At 44.4% G+C, this 23,166-nt stretch overlaps 1 protein-coding gene across 1 annotated transcript in view; it reads right to left on the bottom strand.

Annotated features, from left to right (window-relative positions):
- NDST1 (N-deacetylase and N-sulfotransferase 1) overlaps window positions 1-19,116 on the bottom strand; it is a 92,373-nt gene extending 73,257 nt beyond the window's left edge. The window contains exon 1 of the mRNA XM_069763563.1: window positions 18,996-19,116. The gene's annotated coding sequence lies outside the window, so the exon portion shown is untranslated. The remainder of the gene's footprint in view (window positions 1-18,995) is intronic.
- Between the last annotated feature and the right edge of the window lie 4,050 nt (window positions 19,117-23,166).

The following is a 23,166-nucleotide window of genomic DNA, read 5'->3' as shown; positions in this document are numbered from 1 at the left end:
GACGTGCCAGGATCCTGCTGCCCGCGTGCCACATCTCCACTCTGAGATCTGCTGCTGCTCCTTTTCGGTGTCTCCTGTGGAAGACATCTTGCCGCACACCACTCACCAAGCGCTGCCTTTTTTTCAAAGGTCCCGCGCTCCTCCTCCCGGCCTCCTCCGGAAGTCGTTAGATCACTTCCGGGTCATAAACGCCGACATGCTCCCGCAGCATCGCGCGCGTGTGGACGACCCAGGGTGGCGTGCCTTCCCCTGGGAACGCCACTCCGACGTTCAGCCGCTCCTTGCCAGACGAGGGGGGAAGCTGGACACAGGACTTCCCCCGACGCTGCTTCCGGGCCCCCGACTGCCGTTCTCACCTGGACACCGCACAGAGGCTTGGCGGACCCGGGTAGGTGAACGAGACCTGTAGGCTCCCGCCGTCCGGACAGGAACCCAAACTGGAGGGCGAGGGGGACCGCCCCTTTTTAACCTGTAGGTTCCTGTCTGGAAGGTGGGCGGATCCCCTCTCTCGTTGTGGGTGCTGTCGTGGCGATAGGAAAACACAGGACCAAAGGGAGAGGAGGAGGTACAAGGCTGACAGGAGCGGAAAAGACACAGGAGGCTAAAGTACCTCACGAAAGTGGAACTACAGAGGCTAGAGACAGTTAAGGCACGGTACTATAAAAAGTACTGTAAAGACACAAGGGTAGCGAGTGGAATGCTGAGACACTGGGACTATAACCGAAGCACAGGAAAGCAAAGGGCACAGGAGTGGCTAGAAACTCAGCAGCAGCATAGGACTGTAGAGATACCGGAATGGCGAATGAGGCTGCAGGGATACCGGAATGTTGAGTGAGGCTGCAGGGATACCGGATAGGCGAGTGAGGCTGCAAGGATACCGGATTGGCGAGTGAGGCTGCAGAGAAATAAAGAGAAAACCGTGGTCAGGAAGCTAGGAGCACACAGACATACGTACGGCCAGGAGCACTTGTGGGCACAAATGATCATCAGGCACAGAGGGGCGGCAGGAAGCGGTTTACATGCCAGCGCGATGAGCACTTCCGGGTAACAGTCCTCCAGGATGATAGAAAGGACCAGAAGGAGCGCCAGCAGGAAGATTAGAGGTGCGCGCGCGCAGTGCTGAATCTGGCGTGTGCGCGCGCCCAACGAGCATCAGAGGCCGGGAGCGAGTGCAGAGAGGAAGACACCGCAGGAGAGGAGGCGTGCCGGAACGCCAAAGACAGGTGAGTATGAATGGGTGCGGGAGGCGACAGCGGCATAACAATGAGAATCAGGGCTGTTCCTGGACATATTAAACTGGTACTTTGGACACATCATAAGAAGAGTGCAATCAGTGGAGAAAGACATCATAGTCAGAAGAATAGAAGGAAAAAGGCTAAGAGAAAGATCAGCAGCCCAATGGCTTGAAATAATCAAGATGAGAATACCCTGGTGGACCTATCTAGGTTTGGACAAAATCGATCTTCATAGAGAGCGATCATCCATCAAGTCGCCATGGCTCGAAATCGAGCCGAGGGCCAATAATAATAATAATAATAATTTGACCAAGAGAAGTTTTAACATATTTTGGAGCATAAGAGAAGCAAGACTATGCTACTTGTGAAATGACAAGTACGGTGTAAATACAGAACAGAATAGAGGGATTTCATATTGATAAGGTCCCGAAAATGTTTGGCCACTTCTGCCAGTTTGAGAAAATAGCTCCCGATGCCAAGGTGGTTGATTCTTACTACTGAGGAACAACTTTTTTTTATGACATACAAGAATGGATTTCAAGGATCCAGTAAGTAGAATCACACACATCTATGAACCAAAAACAGATTTCAAAAGCCAGGATGTCGCTAGCAATAAATGGTCCCATAGTGGCTCAGATGGGCACCACATGCATCATGGTGATCCTGGGTTCCTTTAAGAAAAAGTCATTCTTCTAAAGGATGGGTCAGACGTTGCTCTATTCCATCTTCGCACTTTGCTGTGAAAACTATCCCCTAGTCATCACTTTCATAGATTCATGGAAAGTAATATTTGCAAGGTCTATTAACAATAGCCAGCATTGTAGATTTTCTCACGATTTCTGTCTGTCTGGTCTCGGCTCTAGGGAGGGGGTTGAAGATTAACTCTCCAAGTTCCACGGCCATTACCAAGTACATTATTACAGTACCCATCCCCCCACCGTCTTATATTTTCAAGCAAAATTTAAGGCATTTACTGATTCAAATCCATCAAACGCCACAGTGATCCTTCAGCAATTAGTTCCGGGCTGCCATCGACTGGAAGATGCTCGAGTAACAATGCCGAAAGCTGATTATTTTTGTTATCGCACAGCAGGCGTCCACAAGATGAGGTTTTTTTTTCTCTCCACATGTCTTATCACAAAGAAGACACACGGTTGGGTGCCTGCAATTTCTAGACAGCTTTACCGCTTCCGAACGATTCTTACACTGGGAAGATGGATACAGTGAAATCTGTGTTCCCTGTCAATTAACCAAGCCCCATTACATGTGCGAACTGTGCGTGAACTTACCGTATGCCTCGGAAATGAGGAAAATACAGATCTAAACCTATAGAGAAGATATCGTCAGTAATATTTGGAATGACAGATGGACATTTCAGACTCTGGAAAGTCAAAAGATGTGTGTCTAAGCCGAGTACCAGTTGCCAATCAGCCATCGGAAAGGATTATGACAGGAATAGACCACTTTGCTTTTATGGTTTTAAAGGCCATCTACGCACCAGAAGAGCTATCTGCCCACACCAGTACTAGATAAGAATCTATATAAGCTATATAAGCTAGCATAGCCCCCAATACTACTACTCTAGTTGAGCTAGGAATTACACAGGAGCTCATAGCAGCATGGACACTGAGGCCAAATTCAGATATTCGCCAAGTGTGGACCACCACTTCAGGACGGATTTCAGGTGCCCAAACTCAACAACCTCATTTGTCTATGGGGATGTCAAGTTTGGGTTTTGAGACCCATGGTCAGTCCGGAAATTGAGGACCATGTCTCACAGACATCTGAATTAGGCCTCAGTGTGGTCAATCACAACTCTAGCCTTGTTCACCTACCTAGCATTTCATCAGTATTTGGAAGCCAAACCAGGAGTGGATCCAAAATACAGGACCTTCATGAATGTTTCTTTTACTGTTTTACTTCCTCCAGGTTCCACTCCTAATCTTGGCTTAGGTATGTCGATGAAACACTGACCAAAAGAACTGATGTGTCAGTGTGGCCTTGCAATGGGCTGGTTTGTTCTCCTGACATGTTTATTTTGAGAATTTTCGTATTCTTCATCAATTCTGGGTGAAATTTTTCTCAGAACTCTTAATTCTCATAGAACAAATTGATAACTGGGTGTTACCAGTTAAGTGTATGTTCTTACAGAGGGTAACACTGACCAATTAGTGCTGTTACCAGTTATGGGATTTGTCCTTTCAGAGGCAAATTGTCTCTTCAGAGACGCAGAGGACTTGATTTCTAGCGACATCTATGAGAAGTAGGATCCTATAAGTCTTTATCGACCTTTTAAAGAGCCTTGCCACATGACTTAGGATAAACATCAAACCGCAATCTTAATATGCAAATACGTGTTTCGGGGTGTTGCCCCTACTCAGTGCATAGCATGAGATCTGATTTGGTTGGTTGAGAGGCCTCTGACTGGGCTCTAAGGAGAAAATTACCCCTTAAATTCCCTCCACTGGATAACGCTAACCAATAGTGATGACAGTGTTGGACTGTGTCAGGACACAACTCTTTTAAAGGGAAGGGTAATCCCCTGTTGTACAGTACAATGAAGCGTTATAAGAAAAAATTCTCCATTGTTATTTTATGGGGAGCAGAAGTAAGATTGTCCTAATTCAGACATGCCAGGAGAGCTGCGGGATCCTCTTTAAATTAATCAAATACGTAGGTGCCTCATCTCAGCAACAACATTATAAAGGAGTTTGCCTACTCTAAACCCACCCTCAATTAACCGCGGCTCTAACCCTGAAGAGCCAACGTGTCCTGTATACTATATCTCCCTGTAGCAATTATTGACTGAAATGAAAATGAGCAGTTTACTGAAATTCCATCAACCGGATTCTCCGTTAAGTAAAGGGTTAGCACTTTTGCATCTATTTTAGCGGTATAGTGTGTACTTGTCCATTGTGTATCTGAACGTGATTTGGGCATCAGCCACATCGCACATTAGGAGACATCATGTTCTGTTCCCTCGCAGAGATTGCAAGATACATTATCAATTAAGGTGTCCACTCGTATAACCACGATCCCCTACGCGGTCCAATAGTGCTTCAATATATGCAAACATTAGCCTCACGATGGATTACATACACGGGTAATGGAGTCGGCACAAGAGGGAGTGTAGGCTTTATTATGTTATTGGGGCTAAACATTTTGATCAAGAAGGGGTTGCCCCAGTAGTGGACAACCCCTTTAAGATAAGCAGTTGCCAAAGGAGTCTTCTAGCATCTCATTATCGGGTAGTCGGGAGAGAAAGTTGTCTGCTCACAGTTCGATCCGACACCTATTCAATGTGTATGGGGGCCCTTAAAATAAATCATGCAGCTGTATGTGTTGGACATGACTAATGCCATCTCACCATCAAGGTTTAAAGGGAATCTGTCAACAGGTTTTTGCTACCTAATCTGAGAGCAGCACGATGTAGGAGCAGCTCTTTTAAGAAAACTTATGACCCCCATACACAAAATACTGTTGACCAATCCCAACTTTAGTCTAATACAGTGTTCCCAAACTCCGATCCTCAAGAGCCACCAACAGGTCACGTTTTCAGGATTTCCTTAGTATTGCCCAGGTGATAATTGACTCACCTGCACAGGCAATAATTCCATCACCTGTGCAATACTAAGGAAATCCTGAAAATATGACCTGTTGGTGGCTCTTGAGGACTGGAGTTGTGGAACACTGGTCTAATGCATAGGGGGGGCTTCCCAACTCTCTCTAGACAGATGATATTGGGAGCGAGAAGGATTATCAGGCTGGAATTCCAATAGCTGATCTTTCTGTTCGGCGACAAGATAAACCACTGCCAAAGGAGTCTGACAGCGGCTCTCCCATAGAGAGCACAGAAGTGCTTGTTCATGCGGAGCGGTCCTGTGTATGGGTGAGCTGGAGAAGATACCTGTCGAATGAGCTACTGTTGGATAGCTGTAGGTCTACACGATTAAGCCCTTCCCTTAATTTGTTGAAACCAACCTTCCTAAAGTTCCAGGTTTTTTAATTTCCCTTTTGAAATGTTTTATTGAATACTATATTGAAACTTACCATATTATGGTCAGGGACCTTAATACTGAAATACCCTAATAGGACATTTGGGGATAATATAAGGCAGTCCTTTATCTATTAGCCACAAGAGCACATGGAAAAATAAAGTCCTTTTTCTTTCTGGAGGACACCACCATGTAATGCCTCATTTGTCCTGTGACAGTGCTGTAGTAAAACCCAGAACTGGGGAACAGCATGTAATCATCTTATTTTTAGGATGCTCTTCTAATAAAAATTTATTTCAAACGTGGACAACCCATTTACGTCACATTTAAAAAAAAAAAAAATCTTTAGATCTTTATTTCAGATATTCCCAAGATCATAAAATTGTGCAACACATGTGGCCGAAAAAAAAAAGTCCCTTAACCACAACCACCCTCCAAACTAAAAAAGGTAGAATAGGAGTCTCTGCAGCTCAACAGCTCCTGGTGTTATCTCGGTAGATTTAATACTCGTTCAATTTTTTTTACAGAAACCACGAAGATTAAGGTAGATCTCAGCCCACACAGCTTTCTTCATCTGTAGCATATACAAGGCAAAGTCTAAAAAAAAAAAGTCAGCTCGTACCTCAGTACAAATCAATGGCATCCATACTGCATTTAACACCTCCCCTGCTGGTCACCGGTCACTGCACCAGTATGACGGCCATTTCCCAAAGCCGAATAATAAGCGATATTCCCCCCTGTCGTAATTACCACAATCACCACCACTTTCTGAGCTCAAACCCGGGGGACGCTGAGGTAATGACATCTCCTCTCACTGCATCTGCTTTCTGTTCTTTCTCACTAGAAGTGTCTTCGCCACCCATACGCGCCTCAAATTAATTGGGGAAAAAAAATAGCAATTTTTTTTTTTTTTTTTTTTGAGGAGAGGGGGGGAAAAGGGTGGACGCATTGTGTCAATTCATCTTTAAAAATTTTTTGAAGACCTGAAGGGTCTCTTCAAACAGTGACCATGCCCAGCACCATATCCAAAAGATTTTCACGTAAGAAAATAGATGATGTAGATATTATTTGTCCACTCGATAAAATGGCTTCTGCTATTCGAAATAAAAGAAAAAAATGTAAAAAAAATAAATAAAAATGAACACCAGGGAAAAAAAAGGTTTAAAAAGATAAAAATAATAATAAATCCTGAGTGGTTTTATACTGTCCAGGCTGTAAGACCATGATGTCTTCATACATCTCAACAGGATCTCCGTTGGGCAAGCCGCTCAGGATCCTCTCATTTGTAGACATGATGTTTACCAGCATCTACTGGTCTCTCAGGATACCTGGAAAGATTATACGACTTTTCTCCAGGGACGGTGTCTGGAAGGCAGGCCGTCATCACTGAACACTAGTCGAATTTGTTGTATCCCGCTGTGAGCGGCAGACAGGTGATGACCTCCATCCCCCCCAACACTGAACCATTTAGACACAAATATAACCATCGTAACAGTAAAAGATCAAATAATAAAAAGCATCTAAGGGGGTAAAGAAACAATCACCATGGTCACACGTTCAGTATTTGGTCAGTATTTTACCTCAGTATTTGTAAGCCAAAACCAGGAGAAAAACAATCAGAGGAAAAGTATAACAGAAACACGTCACCACTTCTCCATTTTCTGGTTTTGGCTTACAAATACTGAGGTAAAAAACTGACCAAATACTGAACGTGTGAATGTGGTAAAGGTTTTATACGTGTAAGAAAGATAATAAAATCTTTGCACCCCAAATACACAACCGATCCATTATATTTTCATTTATTTCGGACCAATTTTGTAGTGGTTGAACAGGAATTTTACGAGATTCACTCAACAGAGGTTGAAATTGCAGAGCATCAAACTTGAGGCTTACCATCGTTAACAAGCTAGTAGAGATGACTGAACCCGAACTACAACCAAACCGGTTAAAAAAAAAATATATCTCTGTGTTTAATTAGAAAAAAAAACAAACCCTGTAAAATGAGTTAGGAGATTTAGGTTATGGTCACACGATTAGTATTTAACAAATTTTGATTTTATTCACTAGATCTTGGAATAAAAATAAGATCCACAATTGGACGTGATTAAATAAAATGTTCCTGTGCTGAGATAATCTTAGAAATGTGTCCCTGCTGTGTACTGTGTAATGGCCGTGTCTGACCGTGCAGGAACATGGTCTGATCATACCACAGCTCCTGGGCAGGGGGGAAGCAAAAGAGAATATACAGACATTACAGGAGGGGATTGCAAATAATTCTTTCTTTGAAGTAAAACATTGTTTAAAAACAAGCAGTGAAATGTTTTATCTCACAAAAAGAGTCAGCTGTGATCCTGTGCTGTCCTGTCTGTATCCTCTCTTTTGCTTCCTCCCCTGCCCAGGAGCTGTGGTATGATCAGACCATGTTCCTGCACAGTCAGACACAGCCAAAATGTTCCTGTGCTGAGATAATCTTATAAATGTGACCCTGCTGTGTACACAGCAGGGTCACATTTATAAGATTATCTCAGCACAGGAACATTTTATTTCATCATATTCAATTGTGGATCTTATTACCCTGGCTGAAGTTTATTTAAAAAAAAAAAAAAAAAAAAAATTGACCTAGCAAACTATCTTTACTCAGCATCTCCAGGTCCAGTACTGAGTCTCAGTAGCAGATTCTGTTGTTGACAGCGTTGCAGACAATAAATGAGCTCAGCAACTCGTGCGGTCAACTCTGGCACAGCCACATAGTTATTAGCTGCTATGCTGTCAATGTAGCGCAGGGCTCTGGAGTCGGTAAGCCAATCCTCTGACTCCAACTTCAACTCCAACTCCACAGCCCTGCCTCACTATTGAGCATGGACATATAGTGCAGCACAGGCTCATCTCCATGACTCCGACTCCACAGCCCTGCCTCACTACTGAGCATGTACATAAAGTGCAGCACAGGCTCATCTACATTACTCCGACTCCACAGCACCAGTCACTACTGAGCATGTATATAAAGTGCAGCACAGGTTCATCTCCATGACTCCGACTCCACAGCCCTGCCTCACTACTGAGCATGTACATAAAGTGCAGCACAGGCTCATCTCCATGACTCCGACTCCACAGCCCTGCCTCACTACTGAGCATGTACATAAAGTGCAGCACAGGCTCATCTCCATGACTCCGACTCCACAGCCCTGCCTCACTACTGAGCATGTACATAAAGTGCAGCACAGGCTCATCTCCATGACTCCGACTCAACAGCCCTGCCTCACTACTGAGCATGTACATAACGTGCAGCACAGGCTCATCTCCATGACTCTGACTCCACAGCACCAGTCACTACTGAGCATGTATATAAAGTGCAGCACAGGTTCATCTCCATGACTCCAACTCCACAGCCCTGCCTCACTACTGAGCATGTGCATAAAGTGCAGCACAGGCTCATCTCCATGACTCCGACTCAACAGCCCTGCCTCACTACTGAGCATGTACATAACGTGCAGCACAGGCTCATCTCCATGACTCTGACTCCACAGCACCAGTCACTACTGAGCATGTATATAAAGTGCAGCACAGGTTCATCTCCATGACTCCAACTCCACAGCCCTGCCTCACTACTGAGCATGTGCATAAAGTGCAGCACAGGTTCATCTCAACTAAAAGATGAGATCCTTAGATCTGAAACATCAGACATTTATAGGACATTTCAGAACTTTCTCAAATTCTTGTGAAAACATTTAAAGCACACACCTACTGTACCCAATTTATTATATATTTTAGGAGTCGGTCCATTTTATACCGACTCCACCAAAATGGACACCGACTCTGACTCTACAGCCTTAGACATAAGTGCTGCAGACAATAATAGACACTGGGGGCACAGGCAGAAACCCAGCGCTGGACCTGGATCTGGGAAGGATGAGAAAAGCACAGCTTGTTTACACATCAGAAAACACATCAGAAATCACATCAAAACATCACCAAAAGCCTCACAACTGAGGCAAAAAGTGGCGCTGTTTCTGGATGAGAGCAGCACCGTTACACTGGTAATTTCACTGTGAAGACCAATATCTCTGCATAATATGACATAAGACACAGGCACCCCTGCCGATCAGCTGTTACCGGCGGCGGTTGGAAGTTCTAGGATGCTGCCAGAACACAGCAGCTCCATCATATCTACAGGGGTCGCGTCTGGGTACTGCAGGTCCATACTCTCAGGTTATGTATACATGTAGCATTTTTGCTCCATTTTTTTGTGCATTAAAAAAGCAGCGTTCTACAGTAGCATCAAAAAACATTTCTAAAATCTCATTCACACAATGTGTTTTTTTCCTTGAAATTTTTTGTGCTGTGGTGCGTTTTTTCTTTTTTACTAACCCTGCAGTATGTCAATTCCTTCAGTGTTTTTCAACCATTCACTGAAGGCCTAGAAACCCCAACTAAAGACACATAAAGTAGCATGACGATGTAGAGTTTTTCCAGCCAACACCATGAGGAAAAAAAACTAACAAAAACGCCCTGTGTGAACGAACCTTAGAAACCGGGAATGCTGGCCAATTAATGCAGCTTCCTCAATAAGGGATCCTGGCCTTGTAGTACGACACACATAAGTGACAGTGGTTATTGCAAATAGTGGTAATAAATTGTGTAAATGATATTGGAGTAGCTAAACTTCAAACTTCGAATTCTGTGCTGTGTAAAGGTCGACCGTTCAAGACCATTTATTGGGTGTTAGCGACATAAATTACCATATTTTTTTCAAATACAGAAGGACCTCATAAAAAAAGCCAAACTCAAAGGGCCATTTTTTATTATTATTACTTTGGTGATTATTTTTATTTTTTATTCTTATTTTTCTTTTAATTGGTTTTTATTAGGCAACTTGTTGCTGTTAAAATCTTGTAACAAATGATACATGCCCATTATCTGTATGTTATATTTGCTGCTAAAATGTTGTAATAAATGATACATGCCCACTTTTTGTATGTTACATTTGCATATGTAATTGCCCCTGTTCTGTGATTTGTCCTTGTAAGGTTAAATACTGCTTCCTTGCATATCATTAATAAATATCCACCTGAAGAAGACGGCGCACGCCGTTGAAACGCGTTGTGGTTTTACCCTAACTGGTGTCTGTGTTCTCCTTCTGCACTCCTGAGACCGGCTATTCTGTTCCTGTTGCAAAACTCAAAAGGTCAAACATATCTAATGAGAACTTGGGGGTGCATTATACAGTACTTTATGGATGACTATGGGCTGTGCAATATGCTTTATGGATGACTATGGGCCTACATTATACAACATGAATGACTATGGGCTGTGCATTATACAACATGAATGACTATGGGCTGCGCATTATACAACATGAATGACTATGGGCTGCGCATTATACTACATGGATGACTATGGGCTGTATATTATACTACATGGATGACTATGGGATGTGCATTATACTACATGGATGGCTCTGAGCTCTGCATTATAGGGGCAGCCTTGCAGCGCTGGAGTCCTGGGTTCAAATCCCACCAAGGACAACATCTGCAAAGAGTTTGTATGTTCTCTCCGTGTTTGTGTGGGTTTCCTCAGGGTACTCCGGTTTCCTCCCACATTCCAAAGACATACTGATAGGGAATTTAGATTGTGAGCCCCGTCGGGGACAGCGATGATAACGTGTGCAACCTGTAAAGCGCTGCAGAATATGTTAGCGCTATATAAAAATAAAGATTATTATTATTCTTATACATGGATGGCTATGAGCTCTGCATTATACAACATGGATGACTGTGGGCTGTACATTATACTACATGGATGACCTTGGCTGTTTATTATACTTTATAGTAGACAATGAACTGTGCAGATTATTATATGAAGGATATGGGCTGTGCATTATACTATATGGAGGACTACGGGGTGCATTAGACTACATGGATGACTATGGGTTGTGTATTATACTATATGGATGACTATGGGCTGTGCAGTATACTATATAGATGACTATGGGCTGTGCAGTATATTATATAGATGACTATGGGCTGTGCAGTATACTATATGGAGGACTATAGGGGGTGCATTTTACTTCTACTATGAGGCCCATGACCTCTACGTGCGCCCCTGAACGGGGGACATATACCAGGATGGGGCCAGGACAAGGGACATATCAGAATGAAGGGCACATATATATATTGTAAGATTACGCTACCTGAGTGTGTTGGGGACACTCGCTTGGCACAAGATTCAAGCACTCAGGCACGGTACCTCACATGAGTCTGGTTTATTAAACTGCATAAACCATATGATGTACAGTCCATTGCAATCCAGCCACGAAACATTAAAGGACATCAGACAGTACATGTAGCAGATAGGCTTCTCTGCTGTATATTACAATTCCCCCAGTCCGGGGTTACCTTTCAGGAGTCCACTCCTCACACTGACTTCACGTCAGTCCCAGGTCCTCAACACAGACCATCCAGGTCTACGGTCTCCAGGTGCTTCCAGGAGGACTCCACTCCTAGGAGCCTCCAACACCAACCGTCCAGGTCTACGGTCTCCAGGTGCTTCCAGGAGGACTCCACTCCTAGGAGCCTCCAACACCGACCGTCCAGGACCTTGCAGCACCCAGGCCACTCTGTAGTGTCCAGCCATGACACATGGAAGTCTGTCCACAGTTGCAGTTTCCCAAACACTCCCTCCATGTGCTACACACACCTACTTTTCATAGGTGTAACCACACCCAGGTACCTGTCACATGGCTAGTCAGGTGAGTGTGACATCATCACAGGTCCTTCAACACAAAACCAACTTACGTATTCAGACACGCCTCTTTGGGTGGGTTTGTAGGTGACTAGACCCACCCATCTCTCCAATCACCTGGAAGCCTTCCCAATGTAAACAAATCCCTCAGTAGTAGATCTGCTTGAGCAAAACATACCCAGGCTTCCATCACAGGGCCACCTACCTCTGTGATACATAGCGTCCATCAATCACATGACCAGTTGCTGTTTCAACCCAATTATGTCTCCATGTGCATCCCGAAGTGCACATGCAGCGCCCCCTGGCTGCAACACTTGTCACTGCACAATATATATATATATTTTTCAGGACTGGGGCGTGCCTTTGTCCGAATCTTGCCCCGGGGCCCATCAGACTCTAGTTACACCACTGTAAAAGCAACATATTTTTCTGTACAACTTTGAATGCAAGTAAATTCTTGTTTTCTCCATAAATTAACAATTCTGTGGCATCTTTTTTTTTTTTTTTTTTAAGAACTCTGTACTGGGTCATTGATCTATTACAGTAAAATGATGAATAAATTGTCAATGGGACTTGTCGGTAGGGTGTGTCTCTGTAGTCTGACATAGCAATGGTTATACAATCTGCGCACACCCTATTAATGAGGGAAGTAGATTTTTTTTATATACATTTCCCGGCTACAACAAAAAGGAACGATGATGCAAAATTCTAAAAACAAAGTTCCTTGTAATTGTTTTGCTCCGAAAAAAAGTACCGTATTTACTTAAATTCGAGAGAGGAAAAATTCCTTTTACCTCTAATTACCTTGTGAATGGGGTCACATTCCGTATGGGTAAACCCAAAATTAGCACATGCGGGGGAAAAAAAAAAAAGAAAAATACCAGACGTAACCTACAGCTGCGCTAACCAGTCTCCAGCACATTCCATGTATAATGCACATCTGCCCCAGGCAGCTAATGACTGCTGCAGAATCCGCGCCGTTCAGACCGGCAAAGTCTCGTCTCCCTAAATAACTCACCTTGTGCTTCCATCTGGTGCCGGAGATATCCAACACAGACAATGCACCGATACCTCACTCTCCCAGAAGAAACCCCGGCCTTCTTCTCTATTCTTCTTCATAATAGCCTGTGCAAACGGCTTACAAAGCTGGAAAAATTGTTAGTCACGTCACCGCCGGACCACTAATGCTTTGCAGTAAAAGGATTTAAATGCCGTAATTGCCTCTGGGATGCAAAAGCATTAGATTTCATAGAGTGCGTTTCTAAACACTGCTCGATCCTCATAAGGTGCGTAGCGAGCGCGGCTGTCGCCGCCGCGCACTGTAGCTTTTCACCGAGACACAAATTATCATCCTTTATTTAAACAGAGCAAATACATTCGTCGGCGTCGTACACTGAAGAACAATACACCGGAGACGCGGAACAAAGAAGTTCCGATGGAAGTCACACAAAAAGGTGTTGGCTCCAATCGACAAGTACGTAATGTCAGGCTGAAAAATGAAATGGGGTCGGGTCCCCTTTGGAAAGAGGTAGGGGGAATTTACAGTGACAGTTGTCTGTATGATGGATATATTTGATTTTTTTTTATGGTAAAATTGCCAAATTCAAAAGGAAATCTGGAAAGTGAAGAAGTGTGAAATAAACTTTTACATATTGTGTTATGGGCTTATACAAATTATCACCTATTCTTTGGGCCGGGCCATTGAGACTGATAGCTAGAATGTTGGTCCTGTGTCCCACCTACAAGCGACAAGACCACAACCAGGAATAGTTGAATGGAGCTTTGGTGGAGCACGAGCCCTGCAGCACCATTCAAATGTATAATCTAGGATTCCACCATGCTTCTTAGGGTGTACAGTATTAATTTTCTCAACGCCACTGTAGCCCTTTTATGGGCGCAGGGAAACATTGGCTAGCTTTCAGTACCTACGCTCAATGAGTCTTGGCGCTAGAGATGAGGGAATCAATTCGCGGGACAGGAAGCCCGCAAATCTTTTGCCTTCTGGTGTCCTTGTTAGGTTGCATAGATGACGTCGAGACAGCCCTGGCTAATTAAATGTTGCGTTGGACACGCCGAAAGGTAAGAGATTTGCAGGGCCTCCTGTCTAGCTGCCAGGTACCTCTTGCAAGTGAATCGATCTCTATTTGGCGCCCATGATCCAGTCAGTGGTATTTCTTCTTTGGACCATTTTTGATGTTTACACCCCACAAGATCTGTCTTGAACCAGTTAACTAGCCATCACAATTTGGACTTTGTTAAAGTGGCTCAGATCCTTACGCTTGCCCATTTTTCTATATTCCAACACACATACAAGAACTTACTGGTTCACTTGCAAATATATCCCATCTCTTGACAGGTGCAATTGTCAAAAAAAAATAACAAATGCTATCCACTTCACCTGATCTGTTTAGAGTTGGAAGATTTTGTTTGCGTGCCATTCTGACATTGTCAGTAGCTTAGGTTGACAACCAGTGAACAATTTATCGTTCACTTACTGATAGTGACCACAGTTTACTGAAAGGCAATGGACCAGTTTCTACGAATTGATTTGCACCAAATCTAGGAGAAAGTGTTGAGTTTCCCTGCAGTTCCACCACAGGGGAAATAAATTATACAGTATGCACTGAAATCTATAGACAATCAATGTCATTCCATCTCATTCATAAGCATGTGGAATCCTCCAAAGCAAATTTGCAACCATTTTCGACTATAGCTATTAAAAGGGAGTCCAAAATAAGGGAACTTTATCCTAACTTAGAGTTTGAAAATGGAAACCAGACATAGACAACATCTATTGAACAGTTTGATAACTTTTGATTTGATGACTCTCAACGTCAACGTAAATGTTATCACTCAAAAGGGAGAACAGGTACTGAGAAGCCTGCAAAAAAACACATCCAAGCAAAAACTTCAAGCTGTAAAGCTCTTCGATTCTAGACATATATTAGTGAATTGCTCTGATGTCGCACCATTCTACTAACCAGAAGATGCCGACAGGTAGAAGGAGGCTCACAGGGCTCTGGTCTGAGGGAAGTAGACTACTGAGTGGAACAATTCTGGACACTTCACTGTTGGCACCACAACATTCGACAGAATTTTCAGTCATGCTCCTACCAATACCCACATTAAAACTGGTTTCCAGCTCACATATTTAGCACTGACAAAAGTTCTGCGTGGTCAACACTGCTGATAGGTTTCCATTAAGACATGGTAACCTTGTACTGAAGTCATAGCACTATGACTTAGCTTCAACATCTTGTGACTTGACCCAACTGGATCTAAAGGACATGTCTGATTACACTTGCCAACTTTCCTGGAATGCCCGAGAGACTCCTGGAAAAATAAAGGAGACCTCACGCATGCCCAGAAGAGATAGTAAAGCACACAGGCAAGGCACACAACATATTCTCCCTAACAGAAGAGTCTCCAGGTTTCTTTTGTGGAGGGAGAATGAAAGAGGTTTAAGAGAGCGCAAGGCCCAAAATAGGTAGGAAAAAAATCCCAGTGGTCCATTTCACACACCATGTACAACGCCTCTTCTGGAAGATCTTACCAAAAAGTAGGTAAGTATCAGTTTAACGAACATTAATCTCAATTATGGACAAACAACATGGATCCATGACCATGCCTGAAGCCAACATGGGAGCATCATATCTAATGGGTCAGCTAGACCTAGATTTGTAACACTAGCTCCTAAATGACAACATCTCTGTTAAAAACATTAGAAACCGTCTTAAAAAAAAATCTGAAGAAAAGTTCCAATGCATGAAAGTGATGAGGGCATAAAGAGAACAGGTAGAAGATAAAGGTTTCACACTATGTTTTTGAGGCGAAGTGAACCCATTTTTGTGTTTTTTTTTTGTCAGGGGGCTAAAGTCGCTATGTTACGATACATAAAAAAACATTTTGGGTTGTGTTATTATTGCGTGTTTTTTTTGGTTAAAAAATGTGGCATTGATGTTTTTTTTTTTTAAACACGCCTTGCCTATAGGCTTTGCTATATGTCAAAAGAAAAAAAAACATGTTACCCAAGGGTCCTCATAGGTTCTCAATGTCCACCCAGGATAGAAGCAAGACCCCTTATCGGCAGCCTGATAGTTGTAGGGTTATCATACACATGTTTTTGATTTTCGATAAAAATCTTATTCTAAGAGATGAAAAGTAGGTCGCATGCATATGGTAACTCCACCAATCCTCAAGAGATACGGAAAAGACAAGCAATAATTGTATTAATTTTTCACTGAAAATTGACTATAACTTTCTGAAAAAGTCTCGTGCTATAGCTGGTAAATTGTGTTATTTCGAAGAAAAAGGAAAAAAAATGAGTCAAATTTACATAGGTAATGCCTAGGAATTTTGAAAACCAGAACTACAGGAGTAAGCACTGTACAAGTAGAGGCCAACCTTACTGTCACCAAAATACATTCTCAAAGACTAGCCCCCGGGGCGAGGTTTTCTTATATTACCGGTCTTTTCACATAGGTTAGAAGAAAATTTGCAAGTCCATCGCCTTCTAATCCCTGCTTTATGCGGTAATGAATTGCATAGATTACATCGGGGTGGACAAATCCTAGAGAGTTTATGGGCCATTTAGAAAGTCCTGGAGACAATTTTACTTTTTTAGTGACCTGGAAATTGCGAATTTCTACTATTAACTATCTAGAAAGCTAGCGCCGAATCGGTGACCCAAGAGGATGAAACTGGGCCATAATGGTGCTGAGTTTTTGCCACCCAAGTAAATCCCTAAACTCACTGCTATGTTTGAAATGATGTTCTTCTGTAAAGCGGAATCCTACACATATTCTTGCCGTTATTGGGTTGGGGTTAGCCTTGGGGATGTGGATTGCTACATTCGTGGGTCTGGGGATAGCCAGGTAGATAGTCATGGAGATAGAGATAGCCATCGGATAGGGTTAGGCATGTTGATGGGTCTAACCATGGGGATGGGACTAGCCATAGGGATAAGGATAGCCATGGGGATAGAGCTAGCCATGGAGATAGAGATAGCCTAATCATGAGGATGGGGATAGCCATGGAAATAGCGACAGCCAGTAGGATGGGACTAGAAATGCGGATTAGACACGCCATGAGGATAGTGATAGCCATAGGGATGGGAACAGCCATGGAGATAGTGATATCCATTGGGATAGCCATGGAAATAGTGACCCATTATAATGGGACTAGACATGGGGATTTGACAAGCCATGAGGATAGTGATAACCATAGAGATGGGAACAGCCATGGGGATAGCCATGGAGATTGTGATATCCATTGGGATAGCCATGGAAATAGCGACAGCCACTAGGATGGGACTAGAAATGGTGAATAGACAAGCCATGAGGATAGTGATAGCCTTAGGGATGGGATGAGAACAGCCATGTGGATGGGGATAGCCATGGTGATTGTGATATTCATGGGGACAGCCATGGGTATGGGACCCTCCAGGATTGGGTTCTCTCTTTCTAGAGGTCACAGAGAAGTCTCATATGCCGTTTCGATACTACATCTTCACTATCCTTCTAGACTTAAGGCAGTTTCACACGTTTGACACACACTGTCCAGTACAGATCATGATATCCAGCTTGATCAAACAATCCTTAGGTCAACGACCGTCTACTGCGACAGTGGCTGCCAGTCCATTGTCCTTTGGATAGGTAAAGTACCAACATGTCCCATGTCTATTGACATACGAGGATAACCGGGCTGTCACCACATATATTAGATTTCTGTAAAATAAAAATGATCCCAGATCCAATGGTAACGGCCAACTTAAAGGGGTATTCCATCTCTGCTCACTTCTGCATCGGGAATTGTGACCCCATCGTCCCCTTTCACATACCGATGCAGGAAGCGAGCGGCGCCGGATTAACCCTTTACAAGGGGTGTAGCCATAAGGTCTTTTATTTGGAGGCCCTACCTCTGCTACCCCTCAACTATGTGTTTTGTGGTTATGCCATAAATGTTAGTGTTTAGAAAACCCCTTGAAGAGACAATTCAAACAAAGTGCAATACATCCTGCCGAGAAAAGTCCTTACCTTTTGAGACATTTCCAATCTAATGTGAGTGGCAAGTGCTGGGTGCCAACACCATAGGGGTTGTCACACGGAGCCTCACAAATTAGCCCCCCAAAATATAATGTTAATGAATATAACTCTTAATAACCGAGGAGATTAGGGTGCCGCTCACAGGTGACAACCATATGGGCACAGAAATGTCTATAGTGGTTGTCACCAGAATGTCACGTGTGTAGAATTTCTAGGAATTTAATTTACCGTATATGTTCAGTTATGATAGAAGTGATGGAATTACATGGATACAGGAATACTTTGATTTCTGGACAGATGAGACAGATAATGAACCGACATCGGTGGAAATGTGATGGCAGATCCGACCGCTGCAATGTGATATGACGCCTGGTTGTATAAATATGATTTAACGCCGCTGATCCCAAAAATACTATGAAAAAGAAAAAAAAAAAGAGGGGACACCTCCGCTGTGTATCCTAGGGAAACAATCCAATCGCTTCATTCATTCCTGCCTCCTGCCGGGAGCATACCCACATCCTAAAAAGGGTGAACTTCCAAGGGGGACGTTATTGACCACTATGGTTGATGTCATGGAAATAATTACGGCGCGGAGCCCCTCGCCCTAAACTTCCCAATCAGGGCTGCCTTCCCTTAACGGCCCCACGAATTATCCTCCAGTCCTCTTATCCCATGCACAGCCCCTATCTCCAGCCTGCGGCCATAACTTTATCACCAGGACTTGGCCTATGTGCCCCTCACCTGCCCAGTCCCATCAAGACACAGAGAAACAACTGGTGCCACACGTGGAGGCGTCTCCCCACTGGTGGCATGGAAAACAGATACCTTCCCCTCCATGGTGTCACATTCATGTACTGTAATCTATCAGATCTGCTGCACTGCCATATACCTCCACATAGTACACATACACAGACATGCACTGCCAGCCTGGTCCTTCTGGTCCTCCCAGCCCTGATTGACACATCTTGGTGCCACCTTACCTGCACCATCCATGGTTGTGGATCTCCTGGGCCTGATCCCTGATCCCTTCCCAGTGCTAGGAGAAGGTTTCTCAGGCTGCAAAGGGGGAATCCAGCTCCTGCAACACAGCTAGAAAGAGGGAGGGAAGGGGGAGGAGGAGAGGCAGGGAGGAGGGGGAGGTTAGCAAACCCTTCACAAAGGCTGATTCACATTAACCCATGCAGTGCTGCAGAGCTGAGAGTCCACCCCCTGATCAGCACACCCTCTACCTGACACCAAGCGCCCATCTGCCCCTACCAGGATCCACTGACCTCTGACCTTGTAGGTAGAATTGCGCCCTTCATTATTTGCACCACCCTACATGCCTGGGAGGAAGATAGCCACCGAATCGGATCATTTCGAAACAAGTTTTAGGTTGCACGGAGATAATAAAAATTGCTAAAATTGGCAAATTATCAGATGTATCTAAAAAACGTCGAAAAATCGAAAATTTGCATTAACCCGATGATTACGGAGGCGAAGTGAAAAAGATAAAAATCGGAATGACGAAATATTTATCAGGATAAAGGATAGTTTGCGTGTTCTGTTCACTGTCAATTAGGGTCATGTGACACTTTAAATAAATGCCTTACTTAAAAGGGTAAAGCAGCGGACCCTCAAACTGGTCAGGTACAAGCTGTATAAGGTGAGTATGTTCACACAGATTTTCCAGGCCTAAGAAAAATGGGGGTTTGAAAAGCGTATGATCCCACACAGAAGGATGACCCCCACAGTATGATCCCTCCAACACAGAACGATGGTCACCACAGCCCCTTATACACTGAATGAATGGCCCCACGTTCCTCATACAGTATTATCCACCAAAGCCCCCAACATGGTATGATCACCCTCACACAGTGTGATGGCCTTCATGATACCCACACACAGTATGATGGCCCCCCATAGTACCCCCATACAGTTTGATCACCCCACAGCCCACAACACAGTTTGAATACCCCTCAAAGGCCCACTCATAGTATGATGGCACCCGCAGATCCTCAACCCAGTATGATACCACACCACCCCCCAACACAGAATGATTACTCCCTCAGTATGGTCTCCCGCAGCCCCCCATCATATTGGTCCCACATGTGAATGGCAAAAAAAAAGAAACACCACTCTCCTCGCCCCCGTTCCCCTGGCGCACCTCCCTAGTCTGAGGCTCCACACCAGGCGTGATCTAATGACTGCGCTGAGACACTCGGTCACCCAGGCTGATTGGTGGAGAAGTGAGTCTATGGCTCTCTCCGTCCTCCTCCACCATTACATTGACCGGTTAAATGGGGGCAAGGAGGCTGGTCACGGTGTGCGTTTTACAAGCCACTGTTTCCACACCTTGTGCTATCTCTTTTTGTGGGCTGGATAGGAACAATGAAAATTGTGACCCTGTGGGTTGTAGTTTGCCCAGATCTGTTGTTCACGTGTCTTTTTTTTTGTGAATTTAGCATCGACTAATATAACCCTATTCATTTCTGATTTTTGTCTAATTTGCAGATAAAAATTGCTTGATTAAAACAATTTGTCCGTGAAAAAAAACCAAACAGCACGAGGATGCCATCCATATTGCATACCAGTGCTGTCTGGTTTTTACTGTCTATTGCCGGGAAAAGCTTAGAAACCTTCATCTTTTTTTTTTTTTTGAACAGAAGAAAAATAGATGCCACACTGATGCTAAAAATGGACTCACAGACAAAAAAAAATGAAAATCTGATAAAAAACACTGATGGATACACCGAAAAATAAAGTGTGAAAGGAGCCTAAGGTCATGTTCACACAGCAGTAATTAGATGAGTATTTTTACATTAGTATCTGACTGTAAACCTAAACCAGGAATCTGTCAAAAGTGCAGTAAGTGCAAATGTTTCCTTTAGATGATTTCTCTGTTTGTTCCGCTCCTGGGTCGGGCTTACAAATATGTGAAATACTGACATTTGGGCAAATCCAAAGGACATCATCTGCCAGGAGTTTGTTCAGAGTTTGGCCAGACGAGTGTATATAAAATCATCTACCTTTTATCGAGAAAAACACACCTGATCTTTCATCTGTATGGTGCTCAGCATTCCATCCATATGTCTGTTTTTTACGTCCATCAATTAAAAAAAATTAAAAACGGATGTCCTACATTTGGACCCATATGGCTGGATCCATAAAAAAAGGATTAAGACCTTTGGTGATTCCTATCTGGCCCATAGACCTGGACAGCAAGAGGTTTGTAAGCGGAGTCCTCCCCACCTCTGTCTTACGTCTCAATTTCACCGGTATCCTTAGGCTGCAGATAACGGTGGAGGTGGGAGCCATTGGATCCTGCTTCGACCATTCAGCCTGTACGACGTAGTGTCTCGGCGCAGCAAGCGTGATGACATCACTAGATCACTCCTATTGTGGAGCCTCAGTCTGCAGAGCAAAGATTGGAGTAGCGTGCAGGAGGAACGGGGGCGAGGTGAGTAGTGATTATTTGGTTTTTTGTCATTCACTTGTGGCGGGGTTATGGGACTATCATTATGTGTTTGGGGTCTGTGGAGATCATACTGTTGGGGTCATCATGTGTTAGTGACCTGTGGCTGTCCTCATTGGTCCTCATGTTTGGGGAACTATAGGGGTCATCATTCTGTGTTTGGGTCTGTGAGGGTTGTCATCATTCTGCATTTGGGTGCTTTGGGAGGTCATACTGTAGGGGTCATCATTCTGATTTTGAGGTTGTGGGGGTCAATATAATGTGTTTGCAGACTGTGGGGCTCATACTGTGTTGGGGATGCTGTGTGGGCCATCATATTGTGTTAGGGGGTTTTGTGGGATTATACTATGACGATAAAACTGCATGGGGCAATGTAGAGACCATCATGCTGTGTATAAGGGAAGGTGAGGGCCATCATTCTTTTTGGAGGCTGTGGTGGCCATCATATTGTGTTGGAGGCTATGGATGATCATTCTGCGAAGGTCATCATTCTGCATATAGTGTAGGTGTGGCGTCCCAGGGTCCTGGTCATCACAGTAGCATTGCTTTCCTCATGGGGAGAGTGATGTTACGCTTGTAGGCAAGAAGGGATAACTGCAACCAGGTACCACAAACATGCAACACATTCACACTCCAGGCCACCAGGGGGAGCTTTTGATCCTACTTGCTAGGTGACTCCCCATTTATATATAACTGGTAGTTTGTAGGGAAAGTTAGTCAGTTCCAGGAAGGTCCAGTCAGGAGATGGACTGGATCAGTCTGAGGCAGCAGAAGGTTTTATGGAGCTGTGGAGTCGCAGTGCTCCAGCTCCTGGAAAGAGACATACAGAAAGCCGAATACATTGCAGAGAGCATGCAGGAGAGCAAAGCACAGGAGAGAATACCAGGGGGAGACCAGCCCCGAGCAGGCTGCCTCCTTCTGAGGTGCAGAGACCAGTAGCCGGAACACCAAGGGTGTAAGGACCTCTATGGCTTACATCAGAGACCGGCAGGACAGCTGAACTCCAAGTTACCTGTCCGACCTAACACCCAGGAGGCACGGTGGCACCCTTCAGAGGCCGGGGCATGCTAGAGTCCCTTTAAACAGCCTCAAGCCACCAGTCATACAGGTTATGTCCTATCCTACCCTGGGGACAGAGAGAGAGATAACATCTGTGAGGACCTTATGTGAAGCTTTAAGCAGAAGGGACTACAACACCACGGCGCCGGAGGACGGCTTTTGATTTCCACCTGGGTAAGGGGACTCCTAACTTGCCTTCAAGCCGGCCTGACCCTGCCTGCCCTGCGATCTGGTGCTCTGGACAGCGGATGCTGAAGTCTTCAGTAAACCAAGGTAAAGAGACAAACCTGTGTCCTCATTCTCTACAGCACTCCTCACCATCTTCCATCTACACACCGTGAGCCCTGGGGATACACTTCACCTGTGGGACGTTATACCACCTAGCTGCCATAACATCACCCCAGAGAGCCCTTTAAAGCAGCGTCGGTCCCCACTGACCGAATACCACGAACACAAACTTTATTCCCTTCAAAGACCTTTCCCTTTAACGTTGATCCCCAAGGGCCACGGACCGGGTCGCCACCGTGACATCCTCCTGTGAAGCGCAGGACCCGGTACCGAGTACCCCACGGCCCTGTGGGCGCGTCAACAGGAGCTGAAGGGTATCATACTGTGTGGAAGTCATCATTCTGTATGGG

Source organism: Ranitomeya imitator, chromosome 4, assembly GCF_032444005.1.
Source record: "Ranitomeya imitator isolate aRanImi1 chromosome 4, aRanImi1.pri, whole genome shotgun sequence".
Taxonomy (NCBI): domain Eukaryota; kingdom Metazoa; phylum Chordata; class Amphibia; order Anura; family Dendrobatidae; genus Ranitomeya; species Ranitomeya imitator.
The sequence above is the reverse complement of the archived record's forward strand: the minus strand, read 5'-3'. Positions and strand labels throughout refer to the sequence as shown.